Source organism: Canis aureus, chromosome 7 (genome assembly GCF_053574225.1).
Source record: "Canis aureus isolate CA01 chromosome 7, VMU_Caureus_v.1.0, whole genome shotgun sequence".
NCBI lineage: Eukaryota > Metazoa > Chordata > Mammalia > Carnivora > Canidae > Canis > Canis aureus.
This window is the reverse complement of record NC_135617.1, coordinates 27,158,988-27,185,487: the sequence shown is the minus strand read 5'-3', so window position 1 is coordinate 27,185,487 and position 26,500 is coordinate 27,158,988. Positions and strand designations below refer to the sequence as shown.

Here is a 26,500-nt window from a genome sequence, read left to right as displayed (position 1 = left end):
TTTATAGCAGCAATGGCCACGATAGCCAAACTGTGGAAGGAGCCTCGGTGTCCAACAAAAGATGAATGGATAAAGAAGATGTGGTTTATGTATACAATGGAATATTACTCAGCTATTAGAAATGACAAATACCCACCATTTGCTTCAACGTGGATGGAACTGGAGGGTATTATGCTGAGTGAAGTAAGTCAGTCGGAGAAGGACAAACATTATATGTTCTCATTCATTTGGGGAATATAGATAATAGTGAAAGGGAATATAAGGGAAGGGGGAAGAAATGTGTGGGAAATATCAGAAAGGGAGACAGAACGTAAAGACTGCTAACTCTGGGAAAAGAACTAAGGGTGGTAGAAGGGGAGGAGGGCGGGGGGTGGGAGTGAATGGGTGACGGGCACTGGGGGTTATTCTGTATGTTAGTAAATTGAACACCCATAAAAAATAAATTTAAAAATATCTCATCTGAAATGGTTATAACTTCATATAATTCATTAATTAATTGAATAAAATCTTCACGTGTACTACATAAATGGAAGTTGTGGGATGCAGTGGCAGCAGCACTTAGAAAGAAATTTATAGCATTAAATGCATATATTTAAAAAAAAGAAATCCAAAATCACTCATCTAAATCTCCATCTTAGGAAACTAGAAAAACAAGAACAATTAACTTGAGCACCTGGGTGACTTAGCTGGTTAAGCATCTGCCTTCAGCTCAGGTCATGACCCGAGAGTCCTGGGATCACATCAGTCCAGTCCCACATCAGGCTCCCTGCTGTGTGGGGATCCTGCTTCTCCCTCTCCCTCTGCCTGCTGCTCCCCCTGCTTGTACTCTCTCCCTGTGTCAAATAAATAAGTAAAATCTTTTTTAAAAATAAATTAATTAAGTCCAAGTAAACAAAAGAAAATAAATAATAAAAATTATAGCAGAAATCAGTCTAGCTGAAACTAGGAAATCAATAGAGAAAAAAAATTTAAGCTGGTTCTTTTAAAAAATTAGCAAAGTCAATAAGCCTCTAGACAAACTAAGGAAAAGGAAAGGACACATATTACTAATATCAGATCACTACAAATCTCATGAACATTGTAAGAACAATAAATATCGTGAACAATTCTATGCCTATAAGTTTGACAACCTAGATGAAATGGAATTATTCTTTAATAGATACCATCTGCCAAAACTCACACAACAAGAAACAGACAATCTGAATAGGCCTATACTTATTAAAGAAATTGAATCAATAACTAATAATCTTCAAAACAAAGAGCACAAGGCCCAGATAGGCTAACTGGTGAATTACCAGCATTATCCTAATACCAAAACCAAAGACACTTTAGGAAAACTACAGACCAATATATTTCATGAACAGAGATGCAAAAATCCTAATAAAATATTACCAAACCAAATCCAACAATGTATACAAAGAATTACATACCACTACAAAGTGGAATTTATCCCAGATATGTAAGACTGGTTCAACATTGGAAAATCAATTCATGTAACCCATCACATCAGCAGCCTAAAGAAGAAAAATCACATAATCCTATCAATAGATGTATAAAAAGCATCTGAAAAAATCCAACACCCAATAAGAAAAATTGTAAACCAAGAATAGAGAGGAATTTCCTCAACTTGAAAAAAGGTTTCAGCAAAAACCTAAAGCTAGCATCATAGTCAATGATGAGAAACCTGAAACTTTCCCACTAAGATCAGAAACAAGGCAAGGATGTCACCTCTCACCATTGTTTTTAACATTGTACTGGAAGTCATAGCTACTGCAATAAGACAAGAAAAAGAAATAAAAGGTATACAGATTGGGAAGGAAGAAATAAAACTGATTTTGTTCACAGATGATGTGATCATCTCTGTAGAAAATCTGAAAGAACTAACAAAAACTGGAACTAATGAACAGTTATAGTAAGGTTGCACAATATAAAGTTAATATTCAAAAGTCGGGATCCCTGGGTGGCGCAGCGGTTTGGCGCCTGCCTTTGGCCCAGGGCGCAATCCTGGAGATCCGGGATCGAATCCCACGTCAGGCTCCCGGTGCATGGAGCCTGCTTCTCCCTCTGCCTGTGTCTCTGCCTCTCTCTCTCTCTCACTGTGTGCCTATCATGAATAAATAAAAATTAAAAAAAATATATTCAAAAGTCAATTGCTGGGATGCCTGGGTGCCTCAGTGGTTGAACATCTGCCTTCGGCTCAGGGCATGATTCCCAATCCTGGGATCAAGTCCCATATCAGGCTCCTTGCATGGAGCCTGCTTCTCCTGTCTCTGCCTCTCTCTCTGTCTCTCTCTGTGTCTCTCATGAATAAATAAATAAAATCTTTAAAAAAAAAAAAAAGTCAATTGCTCTCCCAAAAATCAATTAGGACTACACCAAAATAAAAAGCTTTTGCACAGCAAAGGAAACCATCAGCCAAAAAGAAAAAAGGCAACCTACTGAATGGAAGAAGACATTTGCAAGTAATACATCTGATAAGGGACTAATATCCAAAATATATAAAGAACTTCTACAAAACCAAAAGTCCAATTAGAAAGAAAATGGTCAGCAAACATGAATAGATATTTTTCCAAAGAAAATGTACAGATGGCGAACAGACACATGAAAAGATGCTCAATATTACTCATCATCAGGGAAATATATATAAAACCACAATGAGGTATCACCTCACACCTGTCAGAGTGGCTAATATGAAAAAGACGAGAAATAAGAAGTATTGGTAAGGATGTAGATAAAGGGAACTCTTGTGCACTGTTGGTGGGCATGTAAATTGGTACAACAACTGTGAAAAACAGTATGGAGTTCCTCAAAAAATTAAAAACATAAATACTATATGATCCACTAATTCCACTGCTAGTGTTTACCAAAAAAAAAAAAAAAAAAAAAAAAAAAAAACGTTATTTCAAAGAGATAAATGCACCCATATGTTTACTGCAGCATTTACAATAACCAAGATATGGAAGCAACTCAAGTGTTCCCTGATAGATATATGGATAAAGAAGATGTGGTGTATAAGATGGAATCTTACTCAGCCATTAAAAGGAATGCAATTTTGCCATGTGCAACAACATGGCTAGAACTAGAGAACATTATGCAATGAAATAAATCATATAGAGAAAGACAAATATCACATGATTTCCTTATATGTGGAATATAAAAAACAAACAAAACAAACCAACAAAAAATTCTTAAATACAGAGGTGGTCAATAGAGGAGAGATGGGTAGGAGGATGGGTGCAATAGACAAACAGGCCTAAGAGACACAAATTTCCAGTTATAAATAAGTTATGGAGATGAAAAGTACAGCACAAAGAATATGTCAATAATAATAATAATATTATATTAACAATGTATGGTGACCGATAATGACTACACTTTTCATGATGAGCACTAAGTAATGTACAGAATTGTTGAATCACTGTTATACTACTGAAACTAATATAACACTATGTTAATTATACTTCAATTTTTTAAAAAATTCAATTGCTTTCTAATATACCAACAATGAACAAGTGGAATTTGAAGTTAAAAATAGAATACTGTCTTCATTAGTACCTCCATAAATGAAATACTCAGGGATAAATCTAACAAAGTATATACAAAATTCATATGAGAAAAATGACAAAATTATGATGAAATAAATCAAACAACTAAATAAATGTTCATGGATAGGAAGATTCAATATTGTCCAGATGTTCTTCCCAACTTGATCTATAGATGCAATGCACTCCCCAATCAAAATCCCAGCCAATTACATTGTGCATTTCAACAAATTAATTCTAGAGTATATAAAAAGAGGCAAAAGACTTATAACAGCCAACACAATATTGAAGAAGAAGAAAATTAAAGGACTGATACTAACCAACTTCAAGACTTATTACAGTAATCAAAGCTAGAATAATCATAAGTGTGGCATTATTAATGAAGGAATAGATGCACAAATCAAATAGAATAAAATAGAGAGCCCAGAAATAGATCCAGGTATAGTCAACTGATCTTTGAGGAGAAAAACTCAATGATCTAGGGTTTGGTGATGACTTCGTAGATATGAAACCAAAGGCAAGATACATGAAAATGATAATTTATAAGCTGTACTTCATTAAAATTAAAAGTTCTGCTCTGTGTAAGACACTTTCAAAGAGAATAAAAAGAGGAGCCATAGGCTAAAATAAAATATTTGCAAAAGACATATCTGATAAAGTATTGTTATCCAAAATGAACTCTTGCAACTCAACAATAAGAAGGCAAACAACTTTAAAAAATGGGCCAAAGACTTTAACAATCACCATACCAAAGTAGATATACAGATGGCAAATAAGCTTATGAAACGATGCTCCGTATGATATGTCATTAGGGAAATGCAAATCAAAACAAAAAGATACCACTACCCATCTATTAAAATGGTCAAAATTCAGAATAAAAACAGCAAATGTTAGCAAGGATGTAGAGTAACAGAAATTCTCTTCCATACTTGTGGGAATGTAAAATGATACAACCACTGTGGAAAGCACTTTGGTGATTTTCAAAAAACTAAACATACTCTCATCATATGATCCAGCAATCACATTCCTCCGTATTTACCCAATGACTTGAAAACACGTCCAAGCAAAAGCCTGACGTGGATGTTTATAGAAGCTTTATTCAGAATTGCCAATTCTTGGAAGCAACCAAAATGTCCTTCAATAGCTATGTGGATAAACTATGACACATTCAGACAATGGAATATTATTCAGCACTAAAAAGAAAAAAGCTATCAAGCCATGAAAAGACATGAAAGAACCTTAAAGATATATTACTAAGTGATAAGCCAATCTGAAAAGGCTGCATGCTGTATGATTCTAACTATATTACATTCTGGAAAAAAAAACTATAGAGACAGTAAACAATCAGTGGTTACCAGGGGTGGAGAGGAATGGTGGATGAACAGAAGATTTTTAGGACAGTGAAACTATTCTATATGATGCTCTAATGATGGATGCATGACATTATACATTTGTCCGAATTTTAAGAATGTATCACACAAGGAGTTAACCCCAATGTAAACTATTGACTTTGGATGATAAAGATGTGTTGTTATAGGTTCATCAATTGTAACAAATGAACCATTCTGGTTATGTTTAGGCATATGTGAGGACAAGGGTATTTGGGAAATCTTGGTACTGTCTGCTCAATTTTGCTATGAACCCAAAACTGCTATAAAAAAATAATGTATTTGGGCAGCCCGGGTGGCTCTATATCAGTATACAGTAACTCCCCCCTTCTCTCTTCCCCCAACTCCTGGCTACAACCATTGCACTTTGTCTTTATGATATTGATGACTCTAGGTACCTCATGTAAGTGGGATTATATAATATTTGTCTTTTTGTGACTGGCTTATTTCAGTTAGCATAACGTCCTCAAGGCTATCCATATTATAGCAAATGTCAGAATGTCCTTCCTTTCTAAGCCTGAATAATATTCCATTGTATGTATATAACACATTTTTATAAAAAGATTTTATTTGGGCAGCCCGGGTGGCTCAGCGGTTTAGTGCTGCCTTCAGCCCAGGGCATGATCCTGGAGACCCGGGATCGAGTCCCACGTCGGGCTCCCTGCATGGAGCCTGCTTCTCCCTCTGCCTGTGTCTCTGCCTCTCTCTCTGTCTCTCATGAATAAATAAAATCTTTAAAATAATAATAATAATAATAATAATAATAATAATAATAATAATGTATTTAAAAATATCTAGGTTCTGGATCTGTTAAGCTGAGGAACATCTCTGAATCCCAGGGACTCTACCCCTTTGACTCTCCTCAGGGTCATACCATCTTTCCTTTCCTCCTGATATTTCTACGACTCTTTAACTTAATCAAATTTACCATGAATGAGTTTGACTTCACCTTAGTTACTAACATAAAAATATCACACTTTACCCCCACTTCTGTCCCGTCCATACCTGGGATAGAAGCAGGCCCCGGCTAAGGAGACTAGAGGGCCACAGGGCAAAGTCCAGGCAGAGGAATTATATCTACATCTCTCCAAGTCTTCAACCTGTCACCATTTATCTGAGATATTTCTGAGCATTTAGTGGAAAACAAGAAAATGACAGGCACAGTTTATGTCTCAGGAAACTAACATAAATGTCAAGGCAAGTCACTCTCTGGTAGCAATGTAAAAATATGTTTGCAAACCAACATATCAGCATTGGCAAATAATCCAAGCAATAAAGCATGTGCAACACAATTAAAAAGGGTCAATCCCGGCACATGGAGAATGTTGTTACTTCTGAAGTGAAATTAGGCATATCCAGAATATTCATGTTAATAAATGATGAGGTAGATCAAGTTGTTTCCATGCCTATCATGCAATCAGTTATGAAAGTGCCCAAAACAAAATGCTGAAATAGCAAGAAAAAAATTTAAAAAACAAAAACATCTCTGTCCCTATGACTTTAGAGAAGAAAAGTGTATGTCTTATATGATGCTATTGGCTGAATATTTATGCCCCGCCAAAAAAATTTGTATGATGAAACCCTAATTTACTTGAATACAGGTCTTTCACCTCTTTGGGTAAGTTTATTCTACATATTTTATTGTTTTTGGTACAACTATAAATGGGATTGTTTTCTTATTTTCACTTTCTGCTGCTTCATTATTAGTGTATGGGAATGCAATAGATATTAGTACATTGATTTTATATACTGTACTGAATTCATTTGTCAGTTCTAGTAGTTTTTTGGTGGAGTCTTTAAGGTTTTTCTATGTATAGTATCATGGCATTTGCATATTGTGAGAATTTTACTTCTTCTGATAAATTTAGATGCCTTTTGATTTTTTTATGTTATGTAATTGCTGTGGCTAGGATTTCCAGTACCATGTTGAAAAAAGTTATGAGAGTGGACATCCTTGTCTGGTTCCTGACCTTAGTAGAAAAGCTCTCAGTTTTTCACCATTGAAAATGATGTTGGCAATGGGTTTTTCACATAAAGCCTTTAATATGTTGAGACATGTTTCCTATAGACCTACTTTACAGAGGGTTTTTATCATGAATGGATGCCGTACCTTGCCAAATGCTTTTTCTGCATCTACTGAAATGATTATATATGAGTTTTACTCTTTATTTTATTAATGTGATGTATCACATTGATTTTTTTTCAAATATTGAACCACACTTGCATCCTGGGAATAAATCCTATGGTATATGATTTTTAAAATTTATTATTGGATATTATTTTCTAATAATTGAGGATTTTTACATCTATATTCATGAGAAATGTTGGCCTGTAGTTCTCTTTTTTTTTGTGGTGCCTTTATCTGATTTTGGTATCAGGATGATACTGGTCTCATAAAATGAATTTGGAAGTTCTCCTTGTATTTTTTGGAATAGTTTGAGAGAAATAACTTCTTTAAATGCTTGGTAGAGTTGCCTGGCTGATTCAGTTGGTAAGGCATGTGATTCTTCATCTTGGAGTTGTGAGTTCATACATAGAGCTTACTCTAAAAAAAAGTTTGGAAAACAAAAAAAAATAAAAATAAAAATAAAAAAATAAAAATGGTTTGGTATAATTTGCCTATGAAGCCATCTGGTCCTCCCCTTTGTTTTGGGGGAGTTTTTTGATTACTGATTCAATTCAGTTTCATTGCTGGTAATTGGTCTGTTCAAATTTTCTATTTGTTCCTGATTTAAGTTTTGGTAGCTTAGATGTTTCTAGGAATTATCCATTTATTCCGTGTTACCCAATTTGTTGTTATATAGGGTTTCATAATATTCTGTTATAACTGTTCGAATTTCTGTTGTGTTGGTTGTTATTTCTCCTCTTTTATTAATAATTTTGTTTATTTGGGTCCTCTCACTTTAAAAAAAAAATGAGCCTTGCTAGCAATAGTCTGTTCCTTATTATTGCTGAGTAGCATTCTATTGTACATATGTGCTACAGTTATCCATCTACCTACTGAAGGACATGTGAGTCATTTCCAGCTTTTGGCAATTATGAATAGATATGTTAACATATTTGTACACATTTTCTTCTCTTTAGACTAAATACCCAGAAGAGGGACTGTTGAGTTATAAATGTATGTTTAATTTTACAAGAAAGGCCCAAACCTATTCTATGCCTTCAATGTATGAAACTTCCAGTTACTCTACAACCTTGTCAATACTTGTTATTATCAGTATTTTTTATGTTAGCCATTCTATTTGGTGTGTAGCAATATGTCATGATTTAATTTGCATTTCTCAATGGCTAATGAGTTTGACATTTTTTCATGTGATTATTTCTATCGTATTTTCTTCAGTAAAGTACCTGTAAAGAGCTGAGATCTTTGCTATGTTGAATCTTCCAACCCATGAAAACATTATGTTTTTTCATTTTTCTTTTTAAGAGAACATACTTATAATTTTAATCTTTTTAAAATTGTTAAGTTTTGATTTATGACCCAGGATATGGTCTCTCTTGGAGAATATTCTATGTGCACTTAAAAAGAATGTGTTGCTCTGCTATTGAATTCAGTTGGTTAAAGGAGTTTTTTAGCTTTTTTGTTTATTGGTCCTACCTATTACTTAGAAAAGGGTGTTAATCTCTCCAACTACAATTACTTATTTGCCTATTTCTCTTTTTAGTTCTGGCAGTTTCTGCTTCATGTATTTTTCTTTGTCTTTGATATTTCAGAAATCTGTGTATGATTTGTTTGGGCATGGATTTCTTTAATTTTATCCTACTTGGGGTTTTCTCTACTTCTTAAATTTGTAGGTATGTGTCTTTCTCTAAACATGTGAACTTTCCAGCCATTATTTCTTCAAACCTTTTTTCAGCACCAGCTTCTTTCTTTGTCCTCTGAGGTTTTTATGACACAAATGGTAAACCTTTTGTTGTCCCATAGTACTCTGAGGTCCTGTTCTTTACCTTTTCCATCTTTTTTTCTCTGTGTTGTTCAGATTGGATAATTTCGATTAAGCTGGTACCAAGTTCACTATTTCTTTCCTTTATCATCTTCATTCGGCTAATAAGTCCTCTCAGTGAATTTTTTTATTTTGGTTATTGTTTTTCTCAGTTCTAAAATTTCCATTTCGTTATTCTTTATATCTTCTATTTATATGTTAACCTCATTTCAGAAAGTATTTATGATTGCATCTTTGAACATTTTTGTAATATCTGTTTTAAAATCTTTATCAAATAATTCCAACATCGGTGTTATGTCATCATTAGCATCTATTGATTATCTTTTCCCAAGCAAATTGAGTTTCATAGTTCTTCATATGTCAGGTAAATGTGGGTTGTATTCTGGATATTTTCAGAGACTCCAGATCCTATGCTAGAATCTTGATGTTCTTGTTCAAGCAGGCATTTGATCTGGTTTGAGTCATAAGTTCCAGCTTACTTTCTGTGTACTATGGTTACAATGTCAGTTCAGATTTCAAAGGCTTTAAGTGCTATTAAGATCTGCCCTGTAAGTATATCATCCCACTAACTAATCTGGGACGTGGATGAGATCTATCTGTTGGCTCATAGTCCTTGGAATGCTAATTAGGATCATGTCCAACATGCAGAGATGGATATAAGCCCAGATAGTCACAAACAGTTTTATGTGATCCATTTCCTGAGCTCTTCCTTCTTTGCTATCTTTCTAGTGCTTCCTGGTTCCCCAAGCCTCCTTTTTTCAGTCCATTAAGAAAAATCACTTATTTGTGATGATGAGTGAGCATCCGGGAATTATAAATCAAAACCACAATGATGGGGATCCCTGGGTGGCTCAGCGGTTTGGCGCCTGCCTTTGGCCCAGGGCGCGATCCTGGAGTCCCAGGATCGAATCCCACGTCGGGCTCCCTGCATGGAGCCTGCTTCTCCCTCTGCCTGTGTCTCTGCCTCTCTCTCTCTCTCTCTGTGACTATCATAAATAAATAAATAAATAAATAAATAAATAAATAAATAAATAAATATTAAATAAAAAAACCACAATGAGATATTGCCTCACACTAGTCAGAATGGCTAAAATTAACCACTCAGGAAATAATTGATGTTGGTGAGGAAATCAGAGAAAGGAGAACCCTCTTACACTGTTGATGAGAATGCCAACTGGTACAGCCACTCTGGAAAACAGTATGGAAGCTCCTCAAAAAATTAAAAATAGAGCTACCCTATAACTACAAGGAATTTACCCAAAGGACAAAAAAAAAAAATACTGATTTGAAGGGGCACCTGCACACTAATATTTATAGCAGCAACATCCACAATAGCCAAAATATGGAAAGAGCCCAAATGTTTATCTACTAACAAATGGAAAGATGTTATACACACACAAACACACACAAAATGGAATATTACTCAACCATCAAAAAGAATGAAATCTTGCCATTTGCAACCATGTAGAAGGAACTAGAGGGTATCATGCTAAGGAAAAATAAGTCAGGCAGATAAAGACAAATACCATATGATTGAACTCATATGTGGAATTTAAGAAACAAAACAGATGAACATGAGGAAAAGAAGTAAAAATAAAATAAAAACAAAGAGGGAGACAAACCATTAGAGACTCAACTACAGGGAACAAAATGAGGGTTGCTGAAGGGGAGGTGGGTCAGGGTACGGAGTGATAGGGTGATGGGCATTAAGGAGGGCACATGATGTACTGGGTGTTCAGTCTAACGCTCTCCCAACTGAGCTATCTCGGCCGCTTGCACTGGGTGTTATATGCAAGTGATGAATCACTAGTTTCTACCCCTGAAACTAATAATACAATATATGTTAACTAACTTGAATTTAAATAAAATCTAAAAATCACTTATTTCTGTGACTGAGGCACATCTGGCATCTAAATAACAGGAGGACCGACAGAGGGTTTTAAAAAGGAAAAAGGAAAAAAGGAAAAAGGAAAAAAGAGAAGGAAATGAGAGGTATTTGGTCCCACCTCTTGTAACTACTGTTCCACCAAATGAAAAATTAAAGTTTCCCCTCCCTCAGAATGCTGGTTCCTGCAGTTTTTCACATTGTTTCACTGCTGCCACCACTGCCCCCACCACAGGACTGCCCGGGGCCTGGAACGAAAGTAATGGAGTAAAAGGAGAAGGCGGAAAAAATGGGAGATTCCTTCAATCTCTAAGCTTTAAGAGCTCTGTTTTCTGCTCCTCAAGCCAGAACTAAAGCGATTTTCCTGGGGAATGAGGTTCTATCTGTTCCTTAATGCTTACTTTTGGATTTAGACTGTGCTGAGATTGGGCTGGAGATATCATGGGGAAAAAATATGGTAGCTGATACTTTGGTGTTCTTCAAATTTGGATACTCTTTCCTTAATCTGCCTGCTACTCCAGGTGGAAATGAGGGGCAGTAGCTCCATCCTTTGAAGAGACTAAGTAGACAGTTGTTGGCAAGCTGACTTTATTCAACCTGTTCCGCCCTTAAAAGGGCAGCAATTCATCCCAGCTGGTAACCTTCTTTTTTGTAAGTTTGAGGAACAAAGACCAATCAGAATCCTGGAGGAGCTATTCCTAGAACATATTTGCAAGGAAAGTGGATCCAAAAGGCTCAAAAGATAAAATGAAATCTATGCTGTGTAGCATTGCCCAGATCCCCTCACTTGAGGACTGAAACATCCATCTCCCCAGCCACTAGAATTGATTTTTTTAATAATAAATTTATTTTTATTGGTGTTCAATTTACCAACATACAGAATAACACCCAGTGCTCATCCTGTCAAGTACCCCCCTCAGTGCCCGTCACCCATTCACCCCCACCCCCCGCCCACCTCCCCTTCCACCACCCCTAGTTCGTTTCCCAGAGTTAGGAGTCTTTATGTTCTGTCTCCCTTTCTGATATTTCCCACACATTTCTTCTCCCTTCCCTTATATTCCCTTTCACTATTATTTATATTCCCCAAATGAATGAGACCATATAATGTTTGTCCTTCTCCGATTAACTTACTTCACTCAGCATAATACCCTCCAGTTCCATCCACGTTGAAGCAAATGGTGGGTATTTGTCGTTTCTAATGGCTGAGTAATATTCCATTGTATACATAGACCACATCTTCTTTATCCCTTCATCTTTCGATGGACACCGAGGCTCCTTCCACAGTTTGGCTATTGTGGACATTGCTGCTAGAAACATCGGAGTTCAGGTGTCCCGGCGTTTCACTGCATCTGTATCTTTGGGGTAAACCCCCAGCAGTGCAATTGCTGGGTTGTAGGACAGGTCTATTTTTAACTCTTTGAGGAACCTCCACACAGTTTTCCAGAGTGGCTGCACCAGTTCACATTCCCACCAACAGTGTAAGAGGGTTCCCTTTTCTCCGCATCCTCTCCAACATTTGTGGTTTCCTGCCTTGTTAATTTTCCCCATTCTCACTGGTGGGAGGTGGTATCTCATTGTGGTTTTGATTTGTATTTCCCTGATGGCAAGTGATGCAGAGCATTTTCTCATGTGCATGTTGGCCATGTCTATGTCTTTGTCTGTGAGATTTCTCTTCATGTCTTTTGCCCATTTCATGATTGGATTGTTTGTTTCTTTGGTGTTGAGTTTAATAAGTTCTTTATAGATCTTGGAAACTAGCCCTTTATCTGATAGGTCATTTGCAAATATCTTCTCCCATTCTGTAGGTTGTCTTTTAGTTTTGTTGACTGTGTCCTTTGCTGTGCAAAAGCTTCTTATCTTGATGAAGTCCCAATAGTTCATTTTTGCTTTTGTTTCTTTTGCCTTCATGGATGTATCTTGCAAGAAGTTACTGTGGCCAAGTTCAAAAAGGGTGTTGCCTGTGTTCCCCTCTAGGATTTTGATGGAGTCTTGTCTCACATTTAGATCTTTCATCCATTTTGAGTTTATCTTTGTGTGTGGTATAAGAGAATGGTCCAATTTCATTCTTCTGCATGTGGATGTCCAATTTTCCCAGCACCATTTATTGAAGAGACTGTCTTTTTTCCAGTGGATAGTCTTTCCTGCTTTGTCTAATATTAGTTGACCATAAAGTTGAGGGTCCACTTCTGGATTCTCTGTTCTGTTCCATTGATCTATGTGTCTGTTTTTGTGCCAGTACCACACTGTCTTGATGACCACAGCTTTGTAGTACAACCTGAAATCTGGCATTGTGATGCCCCCAGGTATGGTTTTCTTTTTTAAAATTCCCCTGGCTATTCAGGGTAGAATTGGTTTTGATGGCCCTCAGCTGAGTCCCTCTCTAGGCATCGCCCTGGGAAGGCAAGCCAAAGAAAGCCACTTTGCCCAAGACCACACTATATCCCTGGAGTAGGCCAGTGACTAGTCAAGGTGAAAGTATAAAGCTGGGTAGTCTTAATGCAAGGAAGGACAAGTCTGAAGGGCAGATTCAGCCCATGGAACTGACTGAGTTTGTCATTTAACTTCTTCCTTTGTCCTACCCTGCTTCTTTCCTTCCTCAACGAGCATTGATTGGAGGGCTCTCTTCTATAGACTTCCTGCATATAAACTGTCTCAGAGTTTGTTCCCTGGAGAACCCACCCTGAGATACTAGGTCTAAGCATGATGCTCCCCCTTTGACAGAAATTGATTCAAAAACTGGCACATAACTTAAATCAGGTTACTATGATGTGAGGAGAGTTGTTCTGGAATCTTCTGGGAAAATTTCCAGCTACTAGAGAGAACCACAGGAAAAGATCTCTCTCTCAAAATAAACTTGAACAAAGACTCTTATGGCTCCAATTGCTACTGAGAAGCATATTTTGATCCCAAGAACACCCAGCCCAGAACAAGTTAACATTATGATTAGCAGGATGATAAGATGGAAAGAACCTGGGTCCCTAATGACATCATTGAGTCACAAGATCAATGCATCCTGAAGGCACCCTGAAGGCCATTTTTAGATTTCTTAGTATATGAACTAGTAAAGTTTATTATTTAAAGCAGTCTTTGTTTCTGCTACTTCAGCCAAAACATTAACTGATACAGATATGCATCTTACTGACTCTCCCTTCCTTTACTACTTCTAGAGGAGATTTTCATAAACATTGACAGGAACTTGAAAAATCCATACCCTAGACAATTGATCAAAAAACTGAACTGTCGCTAAGTACAGATGACTGATGGTAAGTTTTCTGTTGCCTTCTTTCCTTCTTGCCTTTCTTCCTTCCTTTCTGTGGGGAACTGAAATACATTTTTATTTTTTTAAAGATTTTATTTATTTATTCATGAGAGACACACAGAGAGAAGCAGAGACATGGGCAGAGGGAAAAGCAGGTTCCCCGGCAAGGAGCCCGAGGCAGGACTCGATCCCAGGACTCCGGGATCACAGCCTGAGCCAAAGGTAGATGCTCAACCACTGAGCCACCCAGGTGCCCCTGAAATGCATTTTTAAATGAAAAAAGGAGACCTAGTTGAATAAATATATTTTACATACCCAAAAAATAATGAAACCACTGCAATATTTGCAACTTGGTTGAGAAAAATTACCTTACATTCTATTTTTAAGATCAAAGTACAATCTAGGCCATGATCTGAAATTTGGTATATAATTGGAACTTCTGAAAACTCCCTCTGTAATAGACAGGTGAAGACAGACACCTGGTAATTACAAAGGGTATTTATATGCCTGTGGAAGAAGAAGCGAGAGATTTTTGCAAAATTACTTCAAAAGGAAAATGCCTATAAAAAAGATAATGATTCAGCTTGCAATTTAAAAGAAAAAGATTCCATTATGGCCACCCAAGAAAAAGTTACTTACCCACACATACATAGTATCTTGACTCTAACTCTGAAGGTCAAAAACCTATGGTTTTGGCAGACCAGAAAGAAAAAGCAAAACAGTCTGCCCTTTCATAGAGAATGCCACATTTGCCATGTCTCATGATTCAAGGATATGGCAGCAGAACATTGCTCTGATTTTTAACTATTCTCAGAGTTTCCCATGTCTGCTGAATCAATCATGTTCTCTTCTTCTCCGGTACTTATCATGTCAAAATCATATCATCAGACATCTAAATACAAAATCTAATAACTGCATCAATGTGGCTAACAGAAAAGCACAGGACTAGATTTAGGAGATAGGCTTTAATCCCAGGCCTACCTACAGCAAGCTGAGTGACTTTGGGCAAATCACTTAGTCTCTCTGGGCCTCCAGTTCCTCATCTGCAAAATGATCCCTTTTGTCTTCATGACTGAAGATCTTTGGAGAAAAGAGAGGCACTGTATCAATGCTGGAGTGGCTGTGACTGTGATAATGTACTTTTCTGCCACTCCACTTACCTGACACTTCACAACTCAAAGTCTTAGCCCAATTGACAGCTAACAGGATGTCAGTCTGTTATGGGCAACCTAGAGGGGAAGAAGATTTCTTCACAGATACCCGAGACAGAAACAACAAATCCTCTTCTTGCAAATCTGCATTCAACCTCTACTTTATTTTGGTGCTTGGAGATGAGCCTACATCATCACCACAGAGACAGGAAGAATCAAACAAATAAACCCTGTTCCCTTTCTGCTTCACACTCCAGAACTGATTCCAGAGATCTTGGTGTGTCAAGTATTACTGATGATTTTGAAGCCAACATAAGTTAAGGTGGTGGTGAGTGAATGAACCTGGAAGGCTTTGGATGTATATTAATGAGGTTGGGCCTTCAAATGTGTACAAAGATTTACTCTTAGTTCTGTAAGTGCTAACCTGAAACATCTAGCAAGATCCTTGAGCTACAACATCAAAGCCAACCCCATGACTCATAAGACCAGAACTAGAAAGGCTGTCTCAGAAATACAAACCAACAAGCAGGAACCAATGCACGGCTTTGCAGGACATCTGGCCTAGATGTGGATATTGAATCTTTTCCAGAGGCACTGGAAAGATTCAGTAAGATGGAGGGAGAAGGGGAGGCTGCTCTCTACTGAAGTCTACCAAAAAAACAGTAGGCAAATGCAATGTATTAACCTTAACTCTAATGACATTCTGGAAACAACTTAGAAAACTTGATTTGATTCTGTGTTGGATATTATTGAATTAATGTTTCTTTAGCTATGGAAATGATATTGAATAAAAAAAGTGATTAATCTCTTTGTTTATGGGGCATGCATTATTTAGAATCATATAGGAGTAAAGTGCTGGGATGCCTGGGTGGCTCAGCGGTTAAGCATCTGCCTTTGGTTCAGGTCGCGATCCCAGAGTTCTGGGATCGAATCCTGCATCAGGCTCCCCACAGGGAGCCTGCTTCTCCCTCTGCCTATGTCTCTGTTCTGTGTGTGTGTGTGTGTGTGTGTGTGTGTCATGAATAAATAACTAAATTTTTTTTAAAAAGGAGTAAAGTGCGAAGATGCCTGCATACTACTTCCAGATGGCTTACAAAGGGAAGTGTATATTTGTGTGCATGTGTGTGTGTGTGTGTGTGTGTGTGTGCATATGGCAAGATGCCAATAGCCATTGAATCTAGGAGGGCAGTATATGGGTGTTTATTATTCTTTCAATTTTCCTGAGTTTTGAAATCTTTTGAAAATTTCAAGTTATGAAATTCAACCAGATTTGGTCAGAGAGCATGTGGAATTCAAGGTGATCTCATGGCTATAGGTACCCCAAGATGTTTCCTATCCAAGAGCTACTTTGCTTCCTGGGCTCCTAGGAAAAAAATCATTACTGACACTTTTCGTGACCACCCCTATGATTTACAATTTCTAAGAAAAGGTACAGGGGAAATACTATAATCCCCATTTTACAGAGGAGAAAACTAAAGCACAGTGAAGTTAACTTCATTCAAGAAGTCACTGAACTTGCAAGTCACTGAAATTGCTGACTTTTGAGAAGTAACTGCAGGAGCCACACTGATACTCTGCCTGGACCTCCAGGAGTCTCTGTGACTAGCTCTGTGTGCACCTCTCCCAACTTCTGCTTCCTTCACTGCCACCAGCTCTCCCCCACAACCATCTTCAGAGGACTAACCTTGGGCTACAGGAGCCACTGCACCCGGACTCCAAACTCCAGAAAGCCAGCAGAGCTAAAAGTTTATGTCCCTCCGGACTGACCCTTAGCTAGTCGCTTCATTGGTTTCAAGACTCTTGGAATTCCTTCCATTTCAGTTTTACCCCAGAAAATAAATCCTCTCTTCATTGTCATCATTGTACTTACGAAGCTCAACTGCTTACTCCCAAAAACAAACCACTTCCCTCCCCAACATCCTGATACACCACACACAGGCTTATCATTTCATCCCACGTTCCCTTGGTTGCCATGGGTGAGCAGTGCACCAGGATAAAATCCCCAAATTGCAGGCTTACACTACATGCAGTTGTTTTTTGCAGTCACGTGTCTAAACCCAAGACAGGCAGAGTCCTTAAGGTAGCACCTGGTTCTTTACTGCTTTAGATCTCATCAATCTCCTGTAAATGACAAGTTATGCACTTTGTAGGAGAATTTGCAATGTTTTCTATTTTTTAAGTGACGTTTGCTTGGCAGGGACCTGGGAGGTCATTCAAGTCTGCTTCTAGAGACAAAAAGCCCATACTTGAGCAAGATATGTGTCCATACTGTCACCATCCAAGTTGTCATTAAATTCGTCCTTATGAGAAAAGTCTGTGATCATTAATGCCTGGAATCTATTCTCACTCTTAGGGATTCCTTGTGCTTCCTTCACAACTCTTGGCTGAATTCTAGAATGAAGATTGGCTGAATAGCCATGTAGCCTCTAGGTTGAGGTTGTTATTTTCAGAAGAAGATAACCAAAATACATAAGAAGCACTGTGGGTGCAAGCAGGGTACACTGAAATAGGACCCCAGAAGATTCTGCCCCCAACTGTGCCAAGTCCACACCCTCCAGGAGCTGGACTGTGGGGAGGTCTGGGGGACCCCTGGCAGCACAGGAGCACCCAGCTGGGGTTTGTGGCAACAGCTATTTACTATCAAGTACAGAAGCATTTCCATATTTGATCACCTGCACAACTGCACCACTGTGCATTGCCTGATCATCAGTTTTAACAGCAGGAGTGATAGAAAAAAATTATTTTGAAACCATGTAAAAGAGAGAAGGTGAGAATGAATGAATGAACAAATCATTGCAAAAAAGAACAGAAAGACAAGCCCTACTACTCACAGACACATATGGACACACACACATAGACACAGGAAATCAGAAAAAAAACTGAAACCCCACATCCATGACAACAAGAATTTGTGGCCAATCTCTCTCTGCACTCAGCTTTTTTTTTTTTTTTTTTGCACTCAGCTTTAAAACCTCAGTCCCCCTCATGTTATGTTTTTAGGACTTTTAGTGAAAAGGCTGTTTGGTGCTTTCTGCTGCTGTGTTTCCTGGCCAGTCAGCCAGGCAATGACTTCAGAAAAATGTGAAACAATATTCAGCAAGTGGGGAGGAAACTGATCAAAGCAGGGAGGAGAGCACTAAAGACAAACAATATTATTCAGGAGAACACAAAAGGGAAAAAAGCAACACTGAGCAAGATAAGCAAGGAGAAACACAGAGGTCTTTGGGAACAGATCTTTCCTTTCTAGTCTATCTAGAAAATTTTCTGAGTCCTTGGGGCCTAAAATCACCCTAGGTCAACAGAGTTCATGCTGACCAAAATGAACACTTCACCACTTAGTCAACACTTGCCATAAACAAAGCAGCACTGAGGCACCCAGAGAAGAAAGGACATTGACTTTGAAAGACAACTTTGATTATGTTTTCCAGTAAAGTTGATGAGACATTTTATTTCATTCCTCACTTCTGGGAAATTTAAAATCCATGTACAGTAAGAGATAAAGCTAACTAAACACAGAATGATCTATCTGTTCTCAAGGTAGAAAATCGCTGCACATTCCAGTTAGGGATTTCCAACCATCCAGTCAGTGCCGAATGCAAACCCACACAAGTACAGAGCTCAGAAAATGAATGTGAGTGAGGAAGTTCACCTTTTTCTTTTGACACTCTCCATCACACCATGCATTCACACCAATCTAAGATTTATCTCTAACAGAACTTATCACCAGAAAGGATTTTCCTTATTTAATTATGCTGCTGATGTGATTTTAAAAAATGAAATATCTGTTACAAGAGATTTTTGTTTTCCTGCTGACCTCAGGGACAGAATAATACTAAGTGCAGATACCAAACTAGGAAGTTAGGGTTTTCATATTGATAGATATTAACCTAAATAAATTCAACTGCCACAGTAGTTGCATGTGTTAGTAAGCAGACCTGGAAAGGACACGCATGGGGAAAAGAGCTATGAACCTATGGCAAAAAGTGGAAATGCTTGGCCTTTTAGCCTTCTTCTCTTCCTTTCAGGAATTGAAGTGAGGGTTATACATGAGGAAGCAAATCAGTTATTAAAGAGGAAGCCATATAGGCCAGGGTCAGAAGAAAGGGCCATGGGCTTTCAAACTTGACTCCAACAGGTAAGATGACAGAGGCTATGCCAAGACTTACCCAGAGAGGCAGCTGATCATTGACTTCGGGGAAAATGCTTCATGGTCCCTGCTGATAGATAATTGGACTGGAGTCCCCCAAAATATTTACCCTTGTTTCTTGAGAACAAAACTGCTTTGATTTGACAGTAGGTCCAAGTCCTATCAGGAAGATAATCAGCTAATATACAGTCATTACTAATATTTTAATGTAATATAACCAAGTACTCATAACTTCAATACATTTTGTTCAGATAAAGAGAGAACAGTAGGGGCAATTACACAACTCACCTGGACTTTAGAAAGGATGGTACCCAGACAGAACAATATAAGAAGTTCAAGTGAACTTACATATGCTTGGAATCTAAGTTAGATACTCAATTTGCCATGAAAATCACTAATACTTATAGATAGAATTTTCATAAATATTTCTTTTATAAGATAATATGTGGAGAAAAGTTGTAACATTTTAAAAATCTCTTCCAGAAATCCAATACTTCACTTTGTACTAGAAAGAACTTTTAAAAAGTATAGGTCCAGCAGTAACTAGTCCAGAGGAACTATTGTCCAATGACAATAACATTTGTTTTTCTTTAAGAAACATCAATAAGACCATCTTAACTGATGATTTCTGATTATTCTCCAAGTCCCACCAGCCCTGGAAAAGTTTTTTCCCCTGACCATCTAAGATAAAGATGATCTCTCCCTGTCCTAAATTTATTCTACATATTTATAGCATAGCATGAGCTGTGGAAAGTCATCCTCATGTGTGTATATGCTGGTTTCCCTAGCTGAGGCATAAGTTCTTCAAGGACAAATGTATGTCGTGTTCATCTTTGTATTCTCCAAGATGCCCAGCATCTTCCTGGTGCATGGTAGATGTAGATGTCTATAAGATAATTGATTGATTAATGCTACTGCAGCTCCCAGACATAGGGCAGGGAGGAAGGGAGGACTGAAAAGTAGTGGAAGACAGGAAAGGGAAAGGGTAAGGAGAAGAGGAAGGAAGGGAAGGGAAGCTGTTAGTGGCAGGATCTGATATAGTGTCTGGAACACTATTTCAGGGATCCATTTAGTGACACAATATTACAGAAGACCTAATTCAGTTCAAGGCAATCCCCTGCTTCCAGAAAAGCATGACTATAGAACAACCCAAGAAACACCTGTCTAGGTGATAAAGGAGTTAAATTAGTCAAAATCTGTTCTCAAAACTTTTCAGATATCTGTGTAACAGGAAGGTATTGCTAAATTTTTTTAAAAGGTTTTGTTTATTTATTCATGAGAGACACAGACAGAAAGAGGAAGAGACATAGGGAGAGAGAGAAGCAAGTTCCCTTGCAGGAAGCCTGATGTGGGACTTGATCCCAGGACCCCATCATGCTCTGAGCTGAAGGCAGATGTGAGCCACCCAGGTGTCCTGCCAATTTTTTAAATATATGCCAATTGAGTAAAGCATGTCAAGCTTTATCAATAAGAATTCGGCCTCGTCCATACTATTGTTGAAAGCAAGAATCAATATTTTTTTCTTCTGAGATAAGGGAGAGTTACACTTTTGCTGAAGTGCTCCTGATCTGAACATGATTAGGCTGCCTGGCTAGGTAACTTAACAGGCCCCACAAGAGTGTGCTACTGTGGTCCTCTCCTTGCTTGGTTTGATATTCATCCCTGTTAGAGATAGCTCCAAAATTTCTGTTCTACAAAAATAAAATGCAACAGCCAAAAAAACACAAAAATTGGCATGTTTTTGATGTTACACAATCCTCTTAAGAAAGTTCCACATGAAAAAAAAAAAAAGTTCCACATAGCCTGTCATAATAAGGATGTAATTCTGGTAAGTTACATCTGAAAAGCTCTAACTCTTAATATGCCAGTACCACTGGCTTGACTTGTGCCCAGTCCTGACCCTATGAGCTCTTCAGTGGCTACCAGGTTGCTGGTCATTCCTTGCCCTCCACTTCCTAAGGTTTTCTGGGTTAGCTAGGCTGCAAGGAAGAAAGAATATACTGTTTGTTTCTTTCAGTTGTTGCTTGGCATGAGGTCTGGCACCACTGCCTGGTGGCTTGAGCTCAAGCCTGAGATTCAAGAAAAACATATCAAAAAAAAGAAAACACATGGTTATTACATTTGATTTTGCAGTCCCGTGGGGGTATGACCATGTCCCGTAAGTCTGTACTGCCAAAATCCTTGGATCCTCATTAGTTTCCAAGCAGTAAGAGGGAAGATGAGGAAGGTAAGGATAACAGAAGAAAGGATGACATCATAATGTGGTCAGGAGCCAGCCCCAGGTGTAATTATATCCTTGGATATAAGGTGGTATATAAGTGGTGGTAATTTACACTGTATTCAGTGCCTTATAAAACTTTTTGTTAGATTTAAATAAGGGATTCAATTCATTTAAACAGGGCAACATCAATAAATAACATTATTTGGAAAACACTCATAACTAAATATTATTTAAAGTATGAAATTCAGGATCTCTGGGTGGCGCAGCAGTTTGGCGCCTGCCTTTGGCCCAGGGCGCAATCCTGGAGACCCGGGATTGAATCCCACGTCGGGCTCCCAGTGCATGGAGCCTGCTTCTCCCTCTGCCTGTGTCTCTGCCTCTCTCTCTCTCTCTCTCTGTGTGTGACTATCATAAAAAATAAAGTATGAAATTCCCTAGGATTTTAATACACACATGTATGACCAGTGGATCTTGTGAAAATGTAGATTCTGATCCTTCGAGTCTGGGATGGGGCCTGAGATTGCACATTTCTGACAAGCTCCCTGGCTAGGTTGGTGCTGCTAGTCTCAGGAATACTTTTAAGCAAGACGTTAGACTATAATGGTTTAGAAAAAGTGGGTAGACATGGAGTGCCTGAGTGGCTCAGTTGGTTAAGCATCTGCCTTTGGCTCAGGTCATGATCCCAGGGTCCTGGGATTGAGCTCAGCATTGGGATCCCTACTCAGTGGAGGTCCCTCTTCTCCCTTTGTCCACCCTCCCGCCCCAGCTCTATTTTTCGCTCTTAAATCATTAAATAAGGGGGATCCCTGGGTGGCGCAGCGGTTCAGCGCCTGCCTTTGGCCCACGGCGTGATCCTGGAGACCCGGGATCGAATCCCACATCAGGCTCCTGGTGCATGGGGCCTGCTTCTCCCTCTGCCTGTGTCTCTGCCTCTCTCTCTCTCTCTCTCTCTCTGTAACTATCATAAATAAATAAATTTAAAAAAAAAATCATTAAATAAAATCTTAAAAAAAAAAAGAAAGAAAGAAAAACTGTACACTTGAAAGAATGTGCCCTGCTTCCCAAAGCATTTAGCTAATTTAATGACAAGAAGGAACATCCTACAGCAAAGCGTTTAAATCATGTCCCTGAAATAGTTACAAAAATCAGTCCTATATTAACCACAGACAAAAGTTCAATAAATTCCAAAAGGGAGACAATACAGATAGCATTCTCTCATATCAATGTAATATAATTGTACATTCAAAGCACAAACACACAAAATTAAGAATGAGAAAACAAAAATAATTACCAAGAGTGAGGTCATATAAAGTCCTTGTTAGTAACTGGAAATTCAGGAGAAATCCATGACTTTTAAGAAAGACACAAATTACCAAAAATAACTCAGGACAGATAATCTAAGAAAATTTAAATTTTTAAATTGCCTAAGCCTAAATATCCTCCAAAATATGATGACTAGAGAGTTTTACAGATGAAGTCATTCCAATTTACAAGGAATAAATATTTGTTAAATTATTCAGAGAAAAAATATAAAACTTTCCAATTATTTGTACAGTTACGTAACACTGATTCCAAAATTTAACAGAAAATTCTATCCCAATTTCACTCAAAAATATTGATACAAAAATCATAAATAAAATACTACCAAAAAATCAAACAATATTCAAAAGACCACATTTGTAAAATTCAACATCAATTGTGGATTGTTGTAATTGGAAAAAAAAATCAAAGGATACTCTGTTAACATGATCAAATACACTGTTCAAATAAAAAGCTAACAGTGCAAGAGACTGAAATTCTAGGAGAATTTACTTTGAAGCAATGATGCTTGTTATCACCATTATTATGTAACATTCTTCAAGACATATTAATGAATTTAATTAGACAAAATGATTGCTAACATTATTTAAAATGATTATTAATATTGGAAAGGAGGAGGTACAACTTCATTAGTTTCACAGTATGAACGTTTCTCAAAAAGTTAAAAATGGAACTACCTATGATCCAGCAATCTCATCAGAGGTATTTACCCAAAGAATACAAAAATATGAAGGGATACATGCAACCTTGATATTTATAGCAGCATTATCTACAGTAACCAAATTATGGAAAGACCTCAAATATCCATTGATTGGTGAATGGCTATATAACAGAATATTACTTAGCCACAAAAAGATGAAATCTTGACATTTTCAATGACTTGGATGTAGCTAGAGAGTATTATGCTAAGCAAAATAAGTCAGGCAGAGAAAGACAAATACCACGTGATTTAACTCATTTGTGGAATTCAAGAAACAAACAAACAAAAAAAAATCAAAGGGGAAATAAAGAAAGAGGCAAACCAAGAAACAGACTCTTAACTATAGAAAACAAATTGATGGTTACCAGTGGGGAGGTTGGGAGGGGGTGTGTAAAATAGGTGACTGGGATTAAGGAGGGCACCTCTCTTGATGAGCACCTGGAGTTGTAAGGAAGTATTGAGTCACTATATTGCCCAGGTGAAATTAGTATTACACTGCATGTTAACTAACTGGAATTTAAATAAAAACTAAAAAAAGAAAAGAAAAGAAAAACAAATAAATAAAAATCATCCGAAGCAAAAAAAAAAAAAAAAAAGAAAGTCTTTTGATCGTAATCTAACTGAAATTTTCCAGCAAGCCCACGTATGAAGAACGTATGAAGAAAAAAATTTTCTGTTGTGAGAAACTTTTTTTAAGATTTATTTATTTATTCATGAGAGACAGAGAGAGGCAGAGACACAGGCAGAGGGAGAAGCAGGCTCCATGACAGGAGCCCGATTTGGGACTTGATCCTGACACTCAATCCTGGGACTCAATCCTGAGACTCCAGGATCACGCTCTGGGCCGAAGGCAGGCACTAAACCACTGAGCCACCATGGGATCCCTTGTTGTAAGAAATTAAACTAAATAGGCTTATTTAGTATATTAAATTACAGGGAAGCATTGTCAAATAAGTGATATAAAACCCTTTTAGATTATATTTATGTAGATATTTTATTAACATAAGCATCTTAAAATTATATAAAGCTCCTAGAAATCTCAGAGAAAAAATTTCATTAGTTTCAGATAATAAAATTTTATGTAACAAAATACCAAGACAATCAACTGGGAGAAAAAAGCAAACATTATGAATACTAAGATAAACCAGTAAGATTACCTGTGCAAAATTAAGATACAAAAATCAATAGCTTGAACAATGATCAAAAAATATAATGGAAAAATATTCCATTCCCAATAGCAACATAATTGAAATTAATACTTGGAAAAATGTAAGTTTATAACACTCATGTATTTTTTTAAACTATAAAAATCTACTAAGAAAAATCTTGAATAGAACACCATACCTTTTTCTGAGATAAAAATTTAAGTTTTCCTTAAATGCATGTATAAATCCAATACATTACCAATTGTACCAGATAACAACTAATTGTCACTCAGTTCCAAATTCATTATTCATTTGCTGCTCTACAAAAATGGATCTGTGCTCTTTAAGATTTTTTGTTTTTGTTTTTTTTCCTTTGCAAGCTATCATAATATTAAAGCTAACCAGTATAGGGTACTTTGTCAAAGACATACCATATGAGAAAAAGCTTTTGCTTCCTGGTTCCCATGTGCTTACTCTCCAGACTCCTACACTGGGTAGAGCTTCTCCAAAACCTGGCTCTTTCAGTGCACAGCGACCAGAAGATTCCCCAGTACCACTGTTCTCAGGAGATTCCGTTCACTTTCCAATGAACAGCTTCCCCCCCACCCCGCCCCCGCACCTTGTGGACATATGTCCAGCAAGTCCCACCAGCTCAGTATCAAAACAACCTTTCTGCCATCCAGTAAGCCAGTCTCTTACCAATGTCTGGATCTCAGCCTGGGGCTTCTTCCTTGGGGACCTATCTTAGTGAAGGAGTAGTGGATGGCTGCTCCTTATATCTGCTATTCCTATATTCCTTAGAGTTCTGTGTACTCTTACTAGCCATGTCTTGTTGTTCTAATCCTCTGTTGAAGTTAATAATTATCTATATTAAACTTTCCCAGTTCAAGTCACTGTGTGGTTTCTTTCCTTTGACAGATACACTAATCAAAGTACCAAATAAGATTTTTATGAATTGGGTAAAATTACTCTTAAGCTTTTCTAAAAAAAAAAAATGAACAATGAGAACGGCTTGGAGATTTCTAGAAAACAGAATAATGTATAGAGATGGATTTACCATGAAGCTAATAAAGCTTAAGCGTCAAGGCTCAACACCTGCACAGACCACTCTCAAGGCCCTGGGAGGGGTCTAGTAATGTATTTATATGTTCATTCATTTTTGTTAAATTTTCACATGTAAGGTATTTCAATTGCAATTTGTTAAGATTTCTGCCTCTTTTCATTCCAGCCACACTTTCCCTTGTGATGGATGGTACTGGAGAGGACATAGCATTTTGGGAACCACCTAAGAGGAAGCTGACCTGAAGATTCACTTAGTTTAGATTTAGTTGGATATATTTATATGGCATTCAGTCACTTCAGTGTATAAAGTATAGGCTAGCCATTTCAGTATGGGAATAACTTCTAAAAATATTTTGATTATCTATTATGCCAACTCCCTCAGATTCAGGACATGAAAGTATGATAAGAGAATGATAACAACAAATTTGCTCATGAGTGTCATCATTTCAAAAATTACCTCATATTAGCCACTTAAAAAATTAAAAACTTTAAATGCCTGAAATCTTACAGTCATATGTTAAAGAAATTTAAAAAAAAAAAAGAAAGAAACTTTATAGAGGGTTATAGAGGTTGGAAAGCCAAACTTGAGGTTTTCCCCAATTATGATATTTGCAGTAGTTAATCATCTTTTAGAACTCTGTAATTTGTGATGATTTTTTTCTCTTTATAAATCAATATTTTCTGTACTAATCTTGTTTCCATGATTTTGTATTCTTTTTTAAAAAACTATATC

At 37.4% G+C, this 26,500-nt stretch overlaps 1 protein-coding gene across 23 annotated transcripts in view; it reads right to left on the bottom strand.

Annotated features, from left to right (window-relative positions):
• LOC144317176 (uncharacterized) overlaps positions 1–25,541 on the bottom strand; it is a 324,931-nt gene extending 299,390 nt beyond the window's left edge. For 22 of the 23 annotated variants that reach the window (XR_013383092.1, XR_013383093.1, XR_013383094.1 and 19 more), the window contains exon 1: positions 25,405–25,541. The gene's annotated coding sequence lies outside the window, so the exon portion shown is untranslated. Of the gene's footprint in view, positions 1–25,136; positions 25,294–25,404 lie in introns of those variants that run through there. The other variant, XR_013383088.1, reaches the window with a different exon arrangement.
• Positions 25,542–26,500: the final 959 nt, after the last annotated feature.